We start from the raw sequence: 7913 nt of genomic DNA, 5'->3' as shown, positions 1-7913 counted from the left end.
GATCCATTGAATAAAGAAGATCCAAATTCTAAATTTTCTGAGTTAGCAGTAGAGAGTAGTCTAATTTACCTGTGCATTGGTTTCCAATTGCTGATTTAATAAGTGACCAAATTAGTAGAATACAAATTTATTATGTTATACTTCTGGAGATCAGAGGTTCAAGATGGATGGGGTGAGTTTATAATCAAAGATTGCATTTTTGCCTGGGAACGTTAAGGTAAAACTGCTCTTTAGATTCGACAGGCTCTGTGTGTTTCTGTATCTTGAGCACATAACTCCAATCATCGCTTCTGGTGTCACATATTTTTCCCTCTTTCTGTTTCTGTCATCAAATCACTTACCCTAATGGTTACACCCTTGCATCTCTCTTATAAAGTTCCCTGTGAATATGTTGAGCCCCCTGTAAAATGCAGGAAAGTGTTCCTATCTCAAGATTCTTAATCATGTATCCATAGTCCTTCTTATCAGGGAAAGTAACATTTTCAAAGGTTCCAGGGATTAGTGGGTGGACTTCTTTGAGAAGAAATGTATTGTAACTTGTCATTAATTTGAGGTAGTTATGATTAGATAAGATCAAGCCAATTTTTCAAATGAAGCTTAACTGGAAACTCTCCTTACTGAGAAAATGACTCAATTCAGGCAAATGAAGCAGAAGTTTTCTGGCACAGTCTTCTTTGCATGCATTAATTTTGAAGAGTGATGGGAGAAGGTGAAGGAAGGTCAGGGGTCAGATAACTTTCCACTAGAAACAATTTTAAGCTATAGATTAAATCGTCAAGATATTTAAAAGCAACAGCATTACATATTCCTAGAAGGAATAAATCTACCATTAAGTGAAGGATGAGGTTGGTCTTGGCTTGTTATTGATATGGTGGATATCAGTGGCAAAAATGAGGCCAGATACTGCCACTCTGTGTATTATGAGATTGAATGAAAAATAAAGAGCAACTTAAAGGGAGGAAAAAAGGAAGGAGGAGGGAAAAGAAAGCAAAAGAAAGAAGAGAGGAAGAAAAGAGTACAGAATGAAAGGAAGGAAATTAAACTAGTTTTACAATGAAGGCAAACAGTAAAAACTTAATGTGCTGAGATCAAGCTTCCCTACTGGAAATGACTGATGACATGTCAGTTCTCTTCCCTCCCATATCCCACATTTTACTCAGGTTTCTCAACCCCCGAGTTGATTATATAATGTGACATCAATCAGACTCTTCCCTAAGACTGAAAGAATTGAAACAGTTGAAGGCTGTACCTAAGGGCAACCAAGGAGAATAAATTCACATTGCCTTTGAGTGAATATCATAGTTGTATTCACTATCACAGTTCTTGTGAAAATAATTTGTTATACAAAACAAGTAACAAAATAAAGTGTATACTTTAAGTTAGAGAACATATTCTGAGTAGTTTTTCTATAATAAACAAAATAATATTTAAAAAATCCTCAGTGCAGTTGTTCCAATGTCTTTCTGATTCTTCAAAAATGATTTTCTTCTTATTGATGCAAACTTCTTTCATTTGATCTACTATATTTCATTACAACCACGTGGTTGTCAAAGATATTTTCATATTATTTCATGACACGGCCTATCTTGATCCCAAAAAAGTAGTGCAAGTATTCACTGAGAGACCAAGAAAGTAAGGTCCATTGCATGTTTTTTCCAATGTAGAAACAAGAAAAACAGAGAGAAAAGCTTTAGTAGTGAAAGTCCTACATTTTAATTTGGTAGTTGATTAAGTGAGTAAGAAGAGAATAAGAAAGAAGTTAATAAATACTATTCAGAGATGAGGAGAAAAGAGGAAAAGGAATAAGAGGAAGAGAGAGGACAAAAACAATATTATCTGACAATAAACTTAATGTAGGAAATATGAGTCGGTAAATGGAGAGGAAATTTAGACTCTGAATCATGCAGTTTCCCTCCTTCCCTCTCTTTCTCCCCCTTCCTTTCTTCCTTTTCTGCCCATTTTTCTGTCTTTCTGTGACAGTTAAGCTTAATTGTGAACTGGATTGGTTAGAGAGACAACCTCTCCTTTAAATTGCAAGTGTCATTTATTTCATTCTAGCAATGGGAAAGCTGACCAATTCATTTCCTTTTTCATTTATTGGCTATTCCTTTACTTATAATGAATATTTAATTGTCATGTAACTTAATGCATCAATTCTTATTTTTTCACATTTCTTTCTATATATACCTAAAGTATCCTAATATCCAATATATATCTTCATGCATTTGTTGTATTCCAAATTTCTTTGTTTCCATTTTATAAAAAATGATGCATGTAGTTCCAAGTTGGGATTTAACTTTTTCTCCTAATTTTTTCCTCTACATTAGTCATAATTAATCCCTGATTAATAAATATAATCTGAATTATATGCTAATTATATATGTGGATTCCGAACCACTTGTCAATTTACTGTAGCATTCACTACACATGAAAGAATGAAATGCGATGTTAATTCCAAAAATGACTGCAGAATTTATACAGTACATTAAGAAACAGAAAACACTGTTGAACCACAAAAATAATTACAAAATCTAGACCAGAAAATGAGCAGGAAAAGAGATTTAGGAATTAAGACTGTGTGTGAATTGTGTGTGAAGAATATGGCCAGTCACACGGGTCAAAGTCTTGATTGTACCCTGAATATCACACAAAGGGTTTTGTCTCAGAGCAAGACTCCTTAGGCTTTGAAGACTTACACATTGAAATCAACAAAACATTTTTGAAATCAAATAAAGTCTTAAATAAATAGAAAGTCATTCTTTGTTTATAGGTTGGAAGAATATATTTTATTAACATGGGACTACTCACCAAACTTATTAACAGATTTAATGGAATCTCTACACAAAGTCGAACTTCTATTATTTTTCAGAAATGAGAAAAGGATGCTAAAATTCAAAAAGATTTGCAGGGTCTCAAAATAGCCAAAATTTGTTGAAAAGAACACACATAAGAAATTTCCTAGTATTAACTTCAGAATTTACTATGCACCTAAAGTAATAAAGAAAAGCAGGGTACTGACATAGAGACATGAAGTGTCAATGAAGTAGAACTGAGGGTCTAAAAATAAAATCAAGTATCTATGGTAAATTTTCTTTGAACCACAGTGTCAAGACCACTCAAAAGAGAAAGATCACTCTTTTCAATCATGATGCCAGAACAACTGGGAAGCTCCCTGAAAAATAATGAATATGAATCCTTAAAACACACTGTGTATTAAATTAATCCAAAAAGGATCAAATTCATAAATTAATAGGTACCCTATAAAACCTGCAGAAGAAATACAGTAGTAAATATTCATGACTTTTGAGTAGGCAATGATTTCTTATCAATGAAATGAAAAACAGAATTTAAAAATATATATTTAATTTCCTTAAACAAAGCACTCATCCTATGTAGGAGTACAAGATCAAGAATACAAAAATACAATTTACACATGGGAGGAAATACTAGCTTATCATATATCTGATAATGGCCTTTTTTAAAGGGTACATTTTCCAAGGTCTTTACCATTCAAGAAAGAAAACAGAAATAACCTAGTTTTTTTTTTTTTTTTAATAAAAGAAAGGAAAAAAGTCCAAAGAGATTGAGGAGGCATTTCTCCATTGAAGATGTACAAATGGTTGACAAACACTCTAAACCACACCTAAATATTACTTCACACCCTCTATGAAGGCTAAAATTAAAAAAAAAATCATAAAAGCTAATATTCACTGACAAGTATGTAGTGGAATTGGAACCTATATACATTACTCTTGGGAACCCAAAATGATATATATGTTGTCAAAAGACATGTGATATTAATTTAAAAGCTGAACAAAAACATAATCTTAATCTATCAGATAGGAAAGTTAAATATAGCCATATAATCCATCAATTCCACTACTAGCTACATATGCAATAGAATAGAAAATAAATGTCCCTACAAATTCTTGCTCATGACTGCTCATAGCAGCATTATTCTCAATAGCCAAAAAGTAGAAAGAACCCACATGTTCATCAAATTTTGAATGGATAATGAAAATGTGGAATATACATTCAAAAAATATTAGCCATAAAAGAACAAAATGTTTACATATGCCATATCATAGATGAATCAAGAAAATAATGTGCTATATGAAAAATTCCAGACACAAACATATTTTCATTCTATTCATATGATATGTGACTGGATCATTTTTCAAGTGATTACACTGCTATTGTTACTGAGATTGAAGTTTTCTCATGTGAGTATTTATTTTTTTCTGTGCCTTATGCATTTTCCAGAAACCTTAAATATCTGAAGTTTGGTTCTGCGGTGCTCCTCATGCCACAATTCCAGAAGCCAGCCATAATATTTACATTTTTATGTTTAATATAAAATTTGTATTAAAATTGTTTCATCTCTTCTGTTTTCATATCATCTTACTTGCTTTAATTGATAGTGACATTTATATAACCAAGTAAGTAACTAGTAATTTTTCTTCACTTATCATAAAAGATTTGCTTTGCTGGTGGTAATACAATACTTCTCTGATAGAGGATGAATCACTGAGGTTGGTGATGTTTCAAGAGCCCACAGTCTGATCCTGCAGGAGGTAATAAGAGAAGGACTTAATCTACTGACTGACAGCCAAAAGATGACCCTTCACATGTCCCTCAATCCCACTGGAGTAACTCACAGTGTTCAATGTAACAGTCATCTCTACACAGCGCTTCTGAAGTTTTCATTTGTGTCTCTGGGCAGAAGATTACCTTCTCATCACAAGCTATTCATACAACAGATTTGTTTGTGACGTGTGATGCTATGCACATGACTCTCACCATACCAGAATTTCCTTGGAATCTGACATCTGTGAAGATTGAAAACAGCAGCACCCCTATGAGTCAGCTGTATGACAATGGGATCAAAATGGAAGTAACAAACGCCTTGAGACTACACTTTAGCAAAACTCTTCTCAAAGCCAAATTCTCTGAAAAGTGCCTACTCTATCAGTTATACTAATCTTCACTCAAGCTGACCTTTTACTTTCAAGTAGATACAGTATTCATGATGATACACCCTGAGTGTCTCTTCGAGTTACCAGTTTCTGTAGTTACAGAAGAGCTATGTGTCCAAGATGATCTGCAGCCACCAAAAAACTACCAGCTCTCAACTTGGGTACACTCAAAGGGGGAGACTCATCCTACCAGCCTCTCTTCACAGCTCAGTCTCAGGAGCTGGTATGGTTTCAGATTCCCCTGAATGGATGTGGAACAAAGCATAAGCTTGAAGATAATAAAGTCATCTATAAACATGAAATACATGCTCTCTGGAAAGATCTTCCTCCAAGCAAAATATCCAGAGATAGTGAATTTAGAATGACAATGAAGTGCTACTACAATAAGGATGACGTCCTACTAAATGCCAATGCCAAAAGTCTTTCTCTTCCAGTGGCCTCTGTGAAGCCAGGTCTGCTTATGTTGATCGGGCAAACCTACCCTTCAAATCTTACAGACAACCTTACAGAGACAGTGAGTACCCTATGGTGAGACACTTCTGCCAACCAATTTACATGGAAATTAGAATCCTAAACAGGAATCACCCCAACGTCATACTGGTCTTGGATGATTGCTGGGCAACATCCACAATGAACCGAGCTTCTGTCCCTCAGTGTACTACCATTGTGGATGGCTGTGAATACGAGCTGGACAACTACCAAACCACCTTCCACTCAACTGGCTCCTCCATGACCCATCCTGATATTATCAGAGATTTGACATGTAGACCTTTAATCAGAGGCTCAGTTGCTCTCTACCCTGCTCTATTTCTACTGTGGTGTTTTAGTCTGCAATCAGCCCTTTCCTGACTCCCCTCTGTGTTCTGTGACTTTCCTTGCCTTATCTAGGTACAGATGAGCCACAAGGGCCACTGAAGAGGACAAAATGACAGTCAGCCTCTGGGACCCATTCTGCTGTCAGATGGCTCTTCATTTTAGAGATACTGAAGATGCCAAAGAGGATGGGATTGCTGCAGATGCTGCTTCAAAAGCAGTGGTTGCTGGGGCTGGTGGAAACTCTAGAATTTGTCCATTACCTGTGTAAGAAAAGAACTGTGATGTTAAATCTCTAATTGAACTTGCAAATAAAGTTGAAGTAAATCTATAAAAAAAAGAAGAATAACATGTGTAAGTAAAATCTTAATGTGTGGCTAAAATTACTTTATATAACAGTGGTAAAAGCTGAATTATTCATCACCTACAAAATATTGTAATGGGTTTGTTAATGACTGAAATTCCTCTTAAATGAAATAATCATACATTTTTGGCTCTGCATACGCCTTGAAAGAGTAAAATATGAGGCTATGTAAAAATAGTAGTAATATGTTGTGCTTCATTTTTCATATGTAATTTTATTAAATTGTGTTAAAAAATCTTATGCCTTATGTTTTTTGTGAGTACAAACTCAGAACCTGTCATCCTGTGTAATGTTGAGAAAAGTAGTTTATTGAAAGTTCTGTGTTACTAACCATAGAGCATAATGGAAGGCCTTGAGGATATCCAGAAAATGTGTAGAGAATCAGCAATAAAAAAGTGTTTTTGTCCCCGCTCTAGCCTTTCCTGCATTACGTATACTGCTCCTTGAATTCATGAAATAATGCATGTAAAATAATTTTGCAATATTCAATATAACCACCAGTTTATTTTTCTGATTTTCATCTGATCATCTCATACTAAACAGACTAGGAAGAAAATGGTTGATATGATCGAGCTAAATAAAGTTAACACTATTGTTGACTATCTCTGGCCCATAATAGAATTTCATTTCCTTTGACATTTGGTGTTATACTACAGGTAACTTCCAGGAGCCAATCAAATATGAGTAGAAATGGCATGTGTAACATCTAGGCTAATGCTCAAGACTCCAGCCTACCTTTTTGTCTACAGCAGCAATTGTGAAATAGCTTTTGAAGGAATTCCTCCATTAGAATATGTTTCTGAGTGACTAAGTGAGCAGCCATCCCTGGGAATTCACTTGACCTTAGCCAAAAGGCCAAGAAGCAATCCATCCCAGGAATTAAAAATCAAACCACACTGATACCATGAATGAAGAAATAAATTTGTGTGTAGAAAATTCTAACTTGCCTTGCTTAGTTGAGATTTATAGTAATTGAAATGAATTGTTGCTTAAATATATATTATATAGGTATATTTGTGTGTGCATGTGTATATTCACAGAATAGAGACAAAGAGAGCTACTCATATAATGAAGTTTATGTGTATGTATACAACTATATAACTACAACTATGTAAATATAATTATAACTTTACATATATATATATATGTTCGATGTTACTATTCCCACTTAATTTCAGTATTACTTCCTTTTTCCAGGTCAGATATCAATTTTTCTAGTAGACACTCCTGACCACTTTCAATCTATGCCAGGTGTTTCTTATACTGCCCCGGTAGAATTTATACGCTGTACATTGCACTTAGTTAAATCTCACACACCATGTCTTCAGGACTCTAAGCTACATGAAGAGCATAGCTTTGTCTACTTTTACAATATAAAACAATGGCTGGTACACATAAGTTATTTAATCCATATTTTTAACCTAAAATGTGTTTGTAATAGTATATTGAAAATTAATATAAACACCCATACTTACTATTATTACTGCTAATTACCTTTAATTATTCATTAGAATCAACCTAAAACACAGATTTAGAAGATCCAATTATTTTGCAACATATTTTAATTTTATTTCCTCCAAAAATTGTTTTTCTTATGGCATAGAAAATTTAGTTTGGATTTGTCTTTAAAAAGAACCATTAAAGAGAAACCGACTGACGTTATGTAGATATTTCCTAAAGAATATGAACCTTGATGTTAATTAGCCTTTTTTGAAGAATTATAAATAAAGTCTTTAAGATTTTTTTTACTTTTTTATCAA

General features: G+C 33.9%; 1 pseudogene; it reads left to right on the top strand.

Annotated features, from left to right (window-relative positions):
- The first annotated feature begins 4616 nt into the window (after positions 1-4616).
- Positions 4617-6088, top strand: LOC101697047 (zona pellucida sperm-binding protein 2 pseudogene; annotated as a pseudogene).
- Positions 6089-7913: the final 1825 nt, after the last annotated feature.

The sequence above is a fragment of the Heterocephalus glaber genome, unplaced genomic scaffold, assembly GCF_053883595.1.
Source record: "Heterocephalus glaber isolate CG9 unplaced genomic scaffold, H.glaber_assembly_v1.0 deba00001729, whole genome shotgun sequence".
Taxonomy (NCBI): Eukaryota; Metazoa; Chordata; class Mammalia; order Rodentia; family Bathyergidae; genus Heterocephalus; species Heterocephalus glaber.
The sequence above is the reverse complement of the archived record's forward strand: the minus strand, read 5'-3'. Positions and strand labels throughout refer to the sequence as shown.